At 40.2% G+C, this 15,507-nt stretch overlaps 1 protein-coding gene across 2 annotated transcripts in view; it reads right to left on the bottom strand.

Annotated features, from left to right (window-relative positions):
* Window positions 1-15,507, bottom strand: part of HYDIN (HYDIN axonemal central pair apparatus protein) — a 312,592-nt gene that overhangs the window by 141,043 nt on the left and 156,042 nt on the right. The window lies entirely within an intron of this gene.

A 15,507-nucleotide genomic window follows, 5' to 3' on the forward strand; every position in this document is an offset into this window, starting at 1 on the left:
TTCTTGGTTTTTCATTCCGCACACATTGAAACCCTCTATACTTCAAATGACTGGCACCATGGAATTCAACATCAGAGACAAACATTATGTTTTTGAATCAAAGCAGATGGATGTTTGTTGGCTTTTTTCATTATTATTTCAAAAAGCATCTGATTCTGAAGAGCAAACCTACAATTCTGCTTTTGAATGCTCTGCAAAGATTCTTTACGTCTCTTTCCCAGGATGACAGCCCAATTCTTTAACAAGCTTACACTAATTACCCACTCTAATCCCCAAATTCTGAGATACCAACAAAAGATGCCATTCCCCCCCCCGCCCGTGGAATTTGAAAATTTAAAAGAAATGTTTTTCAAATGCAAAGCTCCTAATGTTTTAATGAGGATGGGAAGCCTCAATTAATAAACAATACAGGAATTCATGTTAATTATTACTGTCTCACAATAACTAACAGAACTGCCTTAACTAAAATCCCCAGGTCATTTTTAACTATAGCCCTAAGTGACAGAACTGGGAGTGACTCTTACTAACCTATTCCTTTGCTTAGACCTTCACACCTCACTCCCTTTCTCTGCAAGTTCTTTGGCAAAACAATACCTTTCCATGATGCCTACTATGGTCATCACACTTTCATTACTTACTTTTTATTCACTTAGTTTGAAGGCAGAGAAACAGAGAGGGACAGAGAAAAAGAGAGAAACAGAGTTTCCACCTAGTGGTTTATTCCCCAAATGCACTCAATGCCCTCAATCTGGGGCTGAGGCAAGAGGCCTGGACCCAATTCAGGTCTCCCACAGGCAGGAAACCAATTACTGGAGTAATCACCACTGTCCCCCAGGGTCTGCATTAGCAGAAAACTTGGATCAGGAGCTGAAGACAGGCATTAAATGCATGTACTCCAATAAGGAATGAGTGCCTCCTAACCACTACATCAAATGCCACTCCAAGCTGCCATGTTTTAAATTGCAACCACTCCCCCCACCTAGCACTCCTCGTCACCTTTACTTTACTCCCATGTCCTCACCGACCCAAGTATTTATCATTTTTCAGCATCATTTGCTTGTTGATGAAGCTTGTCTACTTGCACTGGGCTATCAGCTCTGTGACTTTTATCCTGTGTGATTATTCACATATCCCCAACATTTATAACCAGGCCTGTTATATAGTAGCTGTTTGATACATATTTGATGAATGAATAAATGCCTCTTAATCAAAACCCTTGATGGCAGTGACAACTCACTTCTTACATACGGCAAAATGTCTCAGGTTTTAACTATTCAAATTACTAAAAAAGAAAAAAAAATCCACCTCCTTATACCAAGTAGTGGTGAGCCTTTTTGAAGTGTCTACACACGGGTATTTGGGCCACACCCTGGGAGCAGTGTAGGATTAACTGAATGTATGCTTTATGCTTAGCAACCCTTGAAATTCTGCTTCCCTGATTCAGAAGAAAACCTAGACGGCACAGTGAGTGGCAAATCACAGAAAAGCACTCATGCTGTAGGCATTCTATTTAAGCATAATTTTCAGTTCTTAGTAGGGTAATCTTTCATATTTTTCTAGGCTGCTTTTAAGATTTTTCTGTCTTGGGATGTTTCTAGTGCAGGTCTACCTTAAGGCCATCTATGTGCACAGAATTAGTTTTGCATCCTGAATGGGATTTGATATCCTTGAATCTGTAGTTTTGACATTTTTCATTTCTAAAGAGGTACCAGCCATTGTATGCTTCAACACTGCATTCTCCTTCTCCTGTTTTTTTTAGGACTCCAATTAAATTGTGCATGACGTCCTATTGTACCTGCCCTACCTCTTAGCTGATTTTTCTTTTGCTTCATTACAAATGGTTTCTTCTGATTTATTTTTCAGCTCACTAATTCATCCTTCACCTGGGTGCTAAGCACATCTATACTGTTCTTTGTTTTTTTTATTTCCGATTCGGTTCTTGGTATTTTATATCCTTTTCATAAGGCTTTCAGTCTTTTGAGAGGTCTTCCAATTCTGATTATGGCATTCAATTTATTAGCTGTTCCCCCAAGGCCCCTCTTATTATCTGCAAATTTGAAAATTGTTTTGAGGATTTTTCAAGTATGGTAAATACAGCAGATGTTTAATGAGTGACTCCAAGGGCCAGCCATTGTGGAAAATACTAGCATGTACTCAACATACTTGCTTCCCCTAACCATTTGATAATAACGGCATTCATGGAGATCCATGGGTAAACAAGAAATCTGAGTCAGAAGGATGCCTCGGGAGAAGGCACCTGGGGTGAAGCAGAGGCTGTTGCAGCCATTGTGAAACACACAGATGGACCACACACCTTTCCTTTTGCCTTCAAATGTGAAATCTGGCTTAAATGTCAGGGGATGTAATTCTTAGTTGTGTTATGCTATTAATCAATAAAAAAAATCACAATTTACTCTAATCACATATATAGGTATCCCCAAATGAATAAGGCACATCCTTTCCCTATTCTGATTGCTGCTCAATCACTTAAAATCAATTGTGACAGTTCCATTTTTATTTTGGGAAAGATATTACTCTGTGATATTTAGGTGGTTTAGTCTTCATGGGAAGTGTGTAGTGGTTATTAATTTAATGCACTGAGGAAAGGCTGAAAAGGAGAGGTTGAGAGGTCATTTGGAAACTTCCATGATGGTGACCGATAGGAAAGCCAAACTGCCTGATCATTAGAGGAGAGCCTGATGAGTCCCATGTTTGCCATCCTAAACTCCCCAAGCTCCTCTGAAGGTGGCATCCCTGAGCAAGCCCTACAAAGCCAAGCACATGGGGGGAAACAACCTACTTAAACACAACTGTAAAGTTTGCCTTTTGCGCTGACAATAGAGGACATTAGAGTCTAAAATTGGCCTTCTTCCCTTTAATTTCTGTGGTATACTCATAGTGAAAAGGGATATGGAGCAAGGAAAAAAAACTACATGCAGCTCGATGGGGGTTTGGGAACAATGCTGGCGTGAAGCAGAAACTTTTGTAAAGCTTAGAATGGGCTGGGAATGGAGCTGTGCTGCTTGTCTTTGAATCTAAGCAGAATGTACCCTCCACATTCTATGTCAGTGCTACGGATGTCAGAGAGTGAACGCGCATCCCACGGTAGTGAGTGCTTAGGAATGTCACCAGAAACCCGGCCTTGCTCCGGTTCACAGACGAGATGGGGTCAGAGGGTCCCAACAGTCATTCTCTTAGGAACCGGCTAATATGCACTTCTTAAGGAGAATTTCTTATTTATTGAAAAAAATTTAAATGCTATTTCTATAAGGTGAAAAACAATCCAGATTTTTCACATGCAGATTCAGCTGCACACAATGATACTTCCTGCCTTACTCTAATCCTGCCTTCCCACTTCCCTCTTTTTTTTTTAAATTTACAATAACGTACTTCCAGTTCACTTCAGAATCACAAGCAAAACCCTTTGTTGGGTAACGAATTCAAAAAACACCAAGCAGAAAAAAATTACTGTTCCTCAAGACTATAAACAAAGGTTGTAAACAGTAATCAAATCCCAAAATGTTAAGTTTGCTCACACAGATGACAATTTTTAAAATACTTTGCATATTAGTTACCACAGATCAGGGAAAACACATGATATTTATCCTCTGGGGACTGGCTTATTTTGCAGAGAATCTAATATTTAAACCAAAATGTCAACTTCCCAATTTACATCTGAACACAAATCTTGTTAGATAAACCAGAAAGCTAGTTACATCTCTTTCCTGGTTTGAATGTCTACACGAGAAACAAGCAAATTGTGTTTCAAAATTTAAATCAAATGAAGCAAAAAAGAATGTTTTTCAAAACTGTGAACTGTATGTAATGAGGAGGTTCATAAATGATGAGGAGGGCATCTTAATTGTGGAAATTACAGATTTGAATCTGTGCTAGAGTCCTGGGGGCAGGTGCCTAACCTTGCTGCTGAGAGACCTGAGCCCCACAACGCAGAGCACCTGGGTTTGATACTCAGCTCTGGCTGCTGATTCCAGCTGCCAACTAATCCGGGAGGCAGGGATAAGGGCTCAAGCAACCAGATGAGGAGCATCCTGGCTCCGGGATTCTGTTTGGTTCCTTTCCTGGCTCTTGTGGCATCAGGAGCGCTCTCTCTCTCTCTCTCTCTCTCTCTCTCTCTCTTAAATAAATAATAAATGTGAAAACGAGCCCTATTATTATGATTCTTGAATAGGAAAACATCTAGAGATAAAAAGAGAAGAAAACAAACACCATATTTATAAACTGTATAAACAATAACTGTCTCTACTTGAAGGACACTTGATGGGGAAAATGCTCAATCTTGTATGATTTAACCTGATTTTCAAGATTTTTCTCTGGAACTTGCCTAGGCATAGTAACTTAGTCGTAATGGAGTAAGCAACCATCAAGTAAAGTTTCTACATTCTAGGAACGTTAGTCTATTGTCTATAATTTTATATTAAAATACTAATTAAAAACAATGCTACTTACACATTTAATGTTCAGAATTAGAGGTCAATTATTATTGGTAGGAATAATTACATGAATTGACTGTCTTAATATTCTGCTCTTTAGAACCAAAGAGACAATTTTTTAAAAAAAAGGTTTATTTATTTGAAAGGCAGAGTTACAGAGAGCAAGCTATCTAACATCTGTTGCTTAGCTTTCCAAATAGCCACAACAGCCAGAGCTGGGCTAATCTGAAGCCAGGAGTCAGGCACTTCTGGCTCTCCCAACCTTCACTGTTCCTAGGCATATTAACAGGGAGCTGGTTCAGAAGTGGAGCAGCTGGCACTTGGGACTGACAACATATGGGCACCTGATGATTCAGATGGTGGCTTTACCTACTACTCCACAGCTCCAGCCCAAAGAAATAATCTCTCCAATGCATGTTTCTAATTTACCCCCAAAATTTGTTTCAATAGTCCCAGAGTGAAAATGCTCTACTCCTAATACATTAACCACAGAAAATGACACAAAAATGAGTTCTAAAAGAGGTGCAAATACAATTCAATTTCTATAGCTATTTAAAAGTGATCCCAGCTAGCTTCACTTCATGCAGAGCTTCTATTCCAGTAGACAAAAAATTTTGTGACTTATATCATTTCCAGTCTGACCCACACAACTGAAGCAATACACAGAAATAGATACTTCATGATTGAGAAACTCAGTACTTTTCTTGGAACTATTTGTCTGTCTTGCTCACAGTTTTTCAATTCTGGGCTTTCAATTTAGGTAAGATTGCAGTGGCTGCTGAAACAGAAAGACCTCTGACACTCAATGGTTTACTACAATAGAAGGTTATTTATGGTTCACATGAATTCCCATTGGTGACAGGGGTGGGGATCAGCTCCTGTTCTCTTTAGTCAGCCCAGGACCTCAGCTAACCAGACCCTGACTTATCTGACTTGTAGTTTCAAAGGAGACTCTGTACACTGGCACTCAGCTGATCAAATGAGAAGAAAGGGAATGGAGAGGCAGGTGCTGAGATTTCTTGCACCAAACCTGGAAGTGGTGTATATCATTTCTGTCCACTTCCACTGGCAGAACTCAGCCATGCAACCCATACCTAACCCTGAAGCAGACTGGGAAATGTAGTCCAGTTCTGGGTCCAGAGCAGAGTGAGAGAGACATTATGTATTGCTAGTTCTTTGGTTCTTTGTTAAAACTACTCTTGCTGGTTTACTCACTCTACCTCCACACCCTCGGGACTGCCCTCAGCTCTCTAAGTTGATTCTAAAAGAAGAGGAGCTCATTCCATCAGAATTCAGGTGCTGCAAAACAACTGGCATTTCACATCCTCTGGGAATTTCAGGTGCATTTGCTCCTAAGATCAAATGGAGGTACAACTAGGAAAAAGGAAATAACAAAGTTCTAGGCAAGAAGAGCTCATTTGGTTGGTTCTTTTCCAATTTGTGGCCTTGGAGCATCCTGCAGGGTTATGCTCACTTACGGGATTCAGTTTATAATTAACACATAAATCAATGTCATTGTGTGCTTCTTTTATCAAAAAAGAAAATGCCTTTCAGAGAGAGTACTGTCAATGTCATCTTTCCCATTCCAACTGTTTGTTTTAGCCAGTAGCACAGGTCAGTCCTCTGAGGGCTGTCACCAGTCTTGGTGCTATTTCAAGCCAGGGGACAGTAGTTTTCGATCGACGTGTCTGTTTCTATTCTGAATCCTGCTGACACAGGTTGGCTATTCTGGAGAGAAGACCTGGAGTTGCTTTCCAGGGCTGGATTGGTGAGCCTCCTTTTTTGATGAAGCTTATTAATCATTGTCTGGCATAAAACCAGCAAAACAGATCACAGATCCCAAGAACAAGGCCTTCTGAAATGTTGGATGCTCAGATCCCGACCAAGAGTCAGGCTGGATGCTGCTCTGACTCCCTAAGTCTATTTGGTGTTTGACTTTAAGGCATGTCCTTTGGTTTTAAAGAGAACTTAGTCTATATGGTATTTTTCTGTTAATAGATGGCAGGTTCTGCTAAACAAGGGATGCATGAATATAAGGATTGTATCTGTGGAGGACATGTCATCACCTTTTTCAACAGCACAATACATACAAGGTAAGAGCTCCTGGAAACAGGTGAGGAGGAAGTGCTTTGAAAGATGAAGGATGTGAGCTTGAGGCCCTGGCTCAGCACATGTCACTTAGCCATGCCTGAAGCTCAGAGTACTGTCTGTACTTCCCACACAGATCTGTGGATGAGTGATGGTGAGAACTCAGTGCTTGGCACATATAAAGCTCTCACAAACAACAACTATGGTCATCATATGATCACAATCTGAAACGCCCCATGTTACATGTGATGGTGGATTTGATGGCATTTGCTGAAAGTATTTCAAAACTGATCAAGTGAACATGGTGCTAAAAGAGTACTTAATACTCCCTGAGCCAGTTAAAAAAAATCTAGGTTCTGGACACTCTGTCTCTTAAATGTGCTACTTGGGGATCAAACAAGTGCCAACCACCTACCACCTTGTACAGTACAGAGCAAATACTGAGTAAGTGGTAGTCCCTCATATTGTCATCAGAACTTCACCCTTCACACCCAGTTCTTCCTGTTGCAACACTCCCCAGTCTACACTGCTCCAGGAATATTTTTCAAGACCTTATCCTGCTCCCCCAGTGTTGAGCATACCATGTGGTGCTTCCTAAAAAATCTTTTCTTCCCTTTGATAAATCCAAGAAAGCCCTTCACAGAAAAATCCATGTACACACATCACTTAACTTCACAAACATGTTCCAGAGTCATGGACTCTACATGTGGGGGATGTTTGTCACTTATTTTTTAAGATTTATATTTTGGAAAGTCATATATATAGAGAGGAAGAGAGACAGAGAAAAAGCTCTTTCGTCCGGTGATTCACTCCCCAAGTGGCTGCAATGGCTGGAGCTGAGCCAAACCGAAGCCAGGAGCCAGGAGCCAGGAGCTCTTCCAGATCTCCCACGCGGGTGCAGGGTCCCAAGAGATACAAAGAAGACAGGAGGGAAAGGACTGCCTTGGATAATAGTAAACTGGCTACTGACTTCCCACATATCACTAAGGCGGGATGGCATCATGAAAATAAGTAGACCACACAGAAGTCTTCACAATGAAAATCAGGCCCTTTCTCCCTCAATGTCAGAACATATACACAAAACTAGAAGATTATCACTTGAGCCATTTGAGCCTAGATGTCTGGTGGCTCTTGGCTGAATACTACCAAATCCACAGAACATAGTGCTTCACGCCAAAGCACTGCTTAGCCAAGTTCCATCAGTAAAGGTTTAGTGAGAAGAAAGACAGAGAGAGAGAGAGACAGACATACAGACACGGAGGAAGCAAAGATAATGCAGGGAGAAGGGAGCCTAAAATAAAATAGTGATAATTACCAGTCTCAGGAAAATGAAAGGCAATTTTGCATCCACAAACAAGAATGAGGTATTTCAAAAAAACTGCACTTACATAAATTAAAAATATAAACACAAAGGATCATTCACAGCTCCATCACGTACATAACTACTACTAAATTTCTGAGGTGCATATTCTGAATTTTGTGGTGTGTGTGTAAGTATACAAAGACTATGTATATCTACATATATATATATACATGTAATTTTTCTGCATATACCTGCCCTCTCACATGGAACAACACTCTTTCATTGCCAGCTACTTTCACTCAACAGCATGAGGGCATTCCAAAAAGCATATTAAAAATGAAAGTAAAAAAACCAAGCTTATTTGTATTTAAAAATTACTACACTTATATAGTAAACATGCATAATATATTACAACATATTAAACATATTAATACTGTATTATGACTGTGCTAGTTTACACTCCCTTTCTGATCTTAGAATTAAGATGATACTGGCTATATTATAGAAGGAGATTGGGAGGATTCCCTCCCTTTCAATTGTTTCCTGAAACTCACTGCCTTTTCCAGAACCGGATCAAATATAAGACAGGAGAAGGAAGCAGGACATCTCTGAGCTCACACACATAGTTTGCATAAGGTTCCAGACATCTGTACAACTAAATAAGCAGGCTTCCAGGGGATTAAACAGTCAGAGAGCTAAGGGACAAAATTTTCTATGTAATGCTTTATTTGCTAGGAGGCCTATTTGCTTTGATAGGGGAAGGACACAGGTGCATTCAGCAACATAGGTGTTTATATTTTATGAGATGGCTCCACTGCCGAAAACTGACAGAAACCAGAGAGGTGGGGGAAGTGTCCGAGCCCTCCAGCACAGAGCTCTATGCTGTGGGGATTGATGGGCCCAAAGCTTCCGAACCCAAGTTTTCCTGCTTGAGTCTCCCTTATTATTTTTTTCCTCTTATGTAAAAACAAACCAAATGACCTTCAACTATTGTGACGCAACAGTGTGTGTCTTAATCCAAGCTCTTTCATCTGGCTTTTTTTTTTTTTTAAGTCTGTTAACGTCAATCATCAAAGGTACCAGTTATTCAATGCTTATTTTTTCAGAGATTTTCTGAATGCATCACCATACGTGCAATACAGTAATAACACCTTTTGGATGACATTATTAGTTCCATTTGAAGACAGAAATCAAAAGGTCAGAAGGGCAAATAATCTTCCCAGGGTCAGAATATGTCAAATTTGGACTTGATTCCAGATCTGTCTGATCACAACACCCTTACTCTTTTTACAAAGATTCATTGAAAGGCAGGCCAATAGAAAGACTGGGCAAGAGAGAGGGAGGTTGGGAGGGAGGAAAGAGGATGAGATGCAGGGAGGGAAGAACGGAGAAGAGAAAAGGAGAAAGGGAGAGAGGGGGGGAGGAGAGACACCACTGGTTCGGTCCTCATGTAGCTGCAACAGCTATATCTGGGCCAGACTGAAGCCAGGAGCCCAAACTTCCATCCTGGTGTTTCTCTTGGATGGCAGGGCCCAAGCACTTTGGGTAGTCCTCTGTTGCCCTCCCAGGTACATTAGCAGGAAGCTGGACAGAAAATGGAGCAGCCAGGACTCCAATATGAGATGCATTTGTCACATGAGGCAGCCCTGGCAGCCTTGTTTCTGATAGTTCAGGATACTGTCAGCATTCATACACATTCAGCAATGCTTTGTTGAGTGACTGTCCTTCACAACAAAGCCAGGCATGGAACATGACATTGCTGCCCTCAGAAAGCGTTATCCTCTACTCCCCAGATATACGCTAATTTATTGCCCTAACATTTCAGATGAGAATTTTTTCTTCTCATGCATGAAGCATGACGCTGCATACAACAAATTTATCACACTGACATTAGCAAGCAGACATACTCCAGGTGCCATGGTAGAGAGTTCTACCATATCATGTATGCTTCTTGGGTCTCTGACCTTTAGTTTGTGACACAGGAGAGGAACTGAGGAAAAGAACAATGTTCTCTGGTATGAGCATCATATAATTTTGATAAATGTGTACTAGAATTTTTGAACTACCAATAAACCTCCACGCAATACTACTAAAAGTGCTTCTTGCTTTTGTTCACTGCATAAAATTTTTATTTCATTTTGTAAAACTGGATTAATATTGAATATGACTACCTACTTCAGTGTACAAAACAAAGTAAAAGCTTTAGCTGAAAATGACAATACCAATCTGCTAAAAACCATGTAAGTTGGGTTGATGATGATGCTAGTAATGGAAAGAAGTTATAAACTTTCAAGAAGGAGGGAAGGCGGGATTTGAAAGAAAAAAACCATGAGACCCATAAAAAGGACATTTCAAACTCACTGATGAAGGTACTAATTGTATACCTAAATAATAATTAATTTTGAAAAAAATATTTTCTAAAACTAATTACCAGCTGGGACAGACAGAATGAAGATGGTCAGGCTTGCAAACCAGTACAGTTTTCTGGAAATCTCTTTAGTGATAAAATTACCAGCCCCTGCCTTCTTTCATTTTGTCCTTGGCTTATATTCCAGCAAATCACATTTGACCAGTAGAGCTGTCATTCTAAATTCAAGGAAGATGCTGATCCACCATGTTAACTATGGTGGTTCAATCAATAGCCTTCCTTTGCCCTGTGTGCTTTATCATCAATATGACCTATTGAAATCTGTCTTCTGAGTTTCACATTAAACTTGACCAAAGTGAAAGAGCTGTCAGGAGAACTTTGGGTGGGAAGCTCCCAATTCCTGGTCAACACAAATCTCTGCTTTTAGAAGTTTCTTGATGATGTTTGCTCTGGCATCCTCCTGTCACTGAATGGGTCACATGGGACAGCTCACCAAGAGTCTAACATTTTTGAATGGTTATGAATTTTATGCATAAAAAGAAAACAATGTCCACCAAAATAAAATGGAATTTTATTTCCTTTACAGGCATGCTCTTTTAATAGATTTTCCGTAATTAAGATGAAGATTAAAGAACTGTGCTCTTTTATGCCACCTGGAAACACATTTTGTCTCCTCTTTGTAGGTGCTCATGCAAAAATTAATGAAGCACTATTGAAAAAGTCTGTCAATTACAAATCAATCAGCATAAGCTTTAAAATATGCTGTTTAATGCATACACAGATACAAAAATCTGAAAACAAAACAATAGGGTTTAGTTGTATACTGAAAAATGAGATGAATAACAAATGGGCTACAAATAGGACAAAATAAAAGTCTTAGACCTGGGTTCTATGTCTTACAACAGGAGAGGAGGGCACAAAAGGGAAACCAAAATCATTCCACAGGAAGCAGAAGATGATGGCCAACATTTCCAGACGTAGCAGCCTCTCTGCACGCAGAAGGCAGTAGAACAGAGCTGCGACAACCATCTGCACTACACTGGTGCCAGCTGTGGTAAGTGTGGTGGCAGTGAAAGAGGAACTTGTCATGTAGACAGATCCTAGGCCAAGCCTCTGGCTACCACCATGACTGAACATGTCACTTCTTCACTATCCTTATGGGAGGAAAGGTCAAGACATGGTTCTGGACCAGTGCTTCCTGTCCAGGGTAAAGAGAACTGAGTACCGAGCATGAGATCAGCGCCACTAGACTGAGTCCCTATTGAAGCGCCCAGAACAGGCAGATGACCAGGTAATACATCCATCTCTAAGCAATCAACACACAAACTGACATCACTGGGAAATACACCCGAGACCCTAAAAAGGAGGCAGAATGGAATACACATAAAACAAGGATTGTGAGATAGCAATGAGGTAGAAATCAAGAACAAGTAGTTAAGAACAGCTGTATCGAAAAATACAGTCTATGATGTTAAACTGAGAATGTAAAATAAGTGAGATAAACTTTAGACTTGCAAAAATCAAAGAAAGAATTCTTAAACTAGACATACTACTGATAAGGCAACAGAGAAACAAATAAATTAAAATATGTAAGAGAAAATAAGAATAAGACATGTAGGGTAGTACAATCAGTATTAGAAACATATGCATATATATGTAAATACAAATTATACAATTAGGATCTGTACATTAAGTGTGTGTGCATGTCTTTCTAAAGTAAGAAATAGGATGAACAGTCAAAAAGAAATATTTCAAAAGATAATGATTAAAGCTTTTCATTTAGAAGTGTAATTCTTTGATATTAAAGAGAATTGTAAGAAAAACAGGGATAAAAACACAGTCTTGGGCCCTGCTCCATGGCCTAGCGGCTAAAGTCCTCTCCTTGAACGTGCCGGGATCCCATATGGGTGCCGGTTCTAATCTCGGCAGCTCCACTTCCCATCCAGCTCCCTGCTTGTGGCCTGGGAAAGCAGTCGAGGACGGCCCAAAGCCTTGGGACCCTGCAACCATGTGGGAGACCTGGAAGAGGTTCCTGGTTCCTGGCATTGAATCAGCACAGCACCGGCCATTGAGGCTCACTTGGGGAGTGAATCATCGGAAGGAAGATCTTCCTCTCTGTCTCTCCTCTTCTCTGTATATCTGACTTTGTAATAAAAATAAATAAATCTTTAAAAAAAACACAGTCTTAAGAGAAACTAGTGAGAAAATACCAGTTGCCTATGAAGGAACAATAATCAGACAAGGAGCGGAGTTTTTGACAGCAGCAATTAATTCCAGATGCCAATCATTAAAGAGTTAAAAATGGAATAAAACTGCATCAAATAGAATCTTCCAACTTAGCTGAACTATCATGCCAGACTGCACTATCATAAATCATCAAATAGCTTAAAGGATATAAATCAGCAAGAGGAAAGCAGAGAGGCCAAGAAATGAAAGAAAAAAAAAAGACTTTAGTGGGGCTGGTATTGTGGCCTATGCAGTTAAGCTGCCACATTCAGTGCTGGCATCCCATATGGGCACCAGTTTGAGTTCTAACTGCTTCCCACAGAGCTCCCTGCTAATGTGCTGGAAAACAAGCACAAGACAACCCAACTCCTTGGACGGAAGTGGGGCAGGAGGCAGAGAGATGCTCCCGGCTGTGGAGACAGAGCCAGGGCCCTGAGCCAAGGGGTGCAGACAGCCTGCGGAAGTGGCTGAAGGCAGGCCCCTCTTCCTGAGCCCACCAAAAGACCTATCTTCATACTGACCCCTGTAACTGTAAGTTAATGCTTACGCTGAAGCACAAATGGGAAACTAGTACACTTGCCCATGGAAAGATGGATCATCATTAGATTCTGAAAACCCAACCATAAATTAAAAAGGATTCATCGTAATTAATGAATTAAAAATAATAAATAATTAAAAAAAAAAGGATTCATCTAAATCAATAATACTCATGAAAACTAAAAATAAAGAAATGAAAAGGAATACTAGGAAACAACTATTAAAAAGAAGCCAATAAAATAATGTTATCACACAAAATAGAATTTATCAGAAAGCCTAAATGAGTACCAAAATGAATAATATATTGCAAAAAATAGAAATAAAATGCCAGTAAGTAAAGACTACCATGAATTTATATGCACCTACTAAAATAGCCTACAAAATAAGTTGCAGGGTATCACACAGTAATATTATTTATATATGTTGTGATATATATACACACACACACACTTCAAAAAAATCAAAATTTAGTTTTTATGGATATATATATATATAATTAAATGCAAAAACATGGCTTATTTAAATTATATATTTAAAAATTCATCAAACATCAAATTAAATTGGATATAAGAGAAAAGAAGCGGGCCCATGGGGTTGTATACAGGACTAATGTTTTTGTTAATGTCTGATGTTCCTAATAACGGACCTGAGGCAGATACAGGGAAAGGTGTTAACATGCATTAGATTTCAGTGTCATGTTCCACTGAGAAATTTTTCTGTAACACAACCATGCTAAGCATCCATGGCCTAGGCCCTCCAGAATCAAATATCTCAGTGTTGGAACAGAAAGGGACTAGGTCACAGTTCAGAAAGCCAGAGTGCCAGTGGAGTTTTCTCATGGAGCTTTGGTGAGCTCTCTGAACCCACAGAATCTGAGCCATGCCACCCACTGACTGGGCACAGAGAACCCAGGGTGAGCGTGTATGGGCTAAAAACAGGCTGTGCGGCTGCACACAGCAGGGGTTTGAACTGAATCCTAGTATTTTCTTCTCAACATATGTCTTAGGAAACAAAGCTACAAACAAAGGACGAAGTACACAACCACTGTAGCTGGTCTCTGCTTCACACTCACTTCTTTGAACGGTTCCACGTCAGGGCAGACTGAATGTCCCATCTGAGGCCTACGACGTGGTTCCCTGTCTGTGCTTTACACACTCTCTGGGTTGTAGCACTGTAATGACACGCTCATCTTCAAAAGCCTTGGTAGGGATGTGCAGGAAGACCTCACTCTGTCATTCCCTCTCTTCCAAATAAATACATTATATATATATATAAAGCAGGTCTTCAAGATACTAAAAATAAAACAAAATAAACCAAACACTGGCCCTTAGCCATCTGCCTAGCACTGAGGCCCTGTGCAGGCCACTGTGCACAGAAACATGTTCTGGATCTACAGTGGAGCTCAGGCATGGTAAAGCTATGCAGCATGAGGCACAGTCAGCTTGCTAGGGAGCAGGTGCAAAATGAGATCTGTGGTGATGGCCACAGTTAGTACATGTCCTACAAAGGACCCAGTCCAGCACTAGGAAATCTCACCTCATGTGAAATACCTGATGACTTGCCTCTGTTTTGCCAAAAGACGGGCATAACTGAATTTGAAAACCTGTTCAGGAGCAGTGATAGTCAAAAATCTTTATGCACATTTACATGTGTAAGCTGAATGCTTTGTTACTCTGTGTCACAGGGGATAAAAAACGAAAGCTGAAGAGTAGCTTTTGAGTCTATTTCAGACAGACAAGGCAGGGAATTACGGTTGGTTGAAAAGTGATGTAGTACGACGCTTCACATATGCACATATCAGCACATCACTGAACAAAGCTTATCCGATGCGGTTCTCACTTCCAGAAATGCTTCATATGATTTTTTCCCTTCCCTTTTAGCAACTGATGTTCTTCTATGTCTGAGTGGGCTTTAATGGACATGAAACCATGATTTTTTCCTTCATGTATAAACCAATTTCCTTATGCTGTGATTTGGTGGAGTCAGGCAGGGCAGTGGCACACTGGAAAAAGCACTGACTAAAATGAGACCATCAGGAGGCCAAAACCAAGCCTGTCACTTACAACCATGGTTGTTTACTTAACCTGTATCTATTTCTATTTATACTTCATTAAAATGGGGTTTATAACAGTATTATAATATAAATTTGATACTGAACATAAGGAGGTAAATGGTCAGAAGTGGTGGTGTTAATTATAGTTAATGTCACCATCAGAACTGCCAAGCCCGATGCCAGGTATTAGAAATGCAGCGTAGAAACTGTTACCATTTAAAGGAGACAGACCCATAAACAAGTTAATATAGAGTTTCCTGTTGGCATGAGGAATGACCTAAGGGCCATAGATCTGAACAAGAGGCAACAGCACAATTCTTGTCTTGCTCCCACATCACAGGATGTATGGTGTGACAAGTAACCAAGACAAAGAGATGCTTTAAAAGAAACAACTTGGGATAACGCATCACAATTCCTGCTTCCTGGTCCCAGGACTTTCAGTATGAAACCATGATGGCCTCTTCCTTCAGCTCACAGCACG

Source organism: Ochotona princeps, chromosome 16 (genome assembly GCF_030435755.1).
Source record: "Ochotona princeps isolate mOchPri1 chromosome 16, mOchPri1.hap1, whole genome shotgun sequence".
NCBI classification, from domain to species: domain Eukaryota; kingdom Metazoa; phylum Chordata; class Mammalia; order Lagomorpha; family Ochotonidae; genus Ochotona; species Ochotona princeps.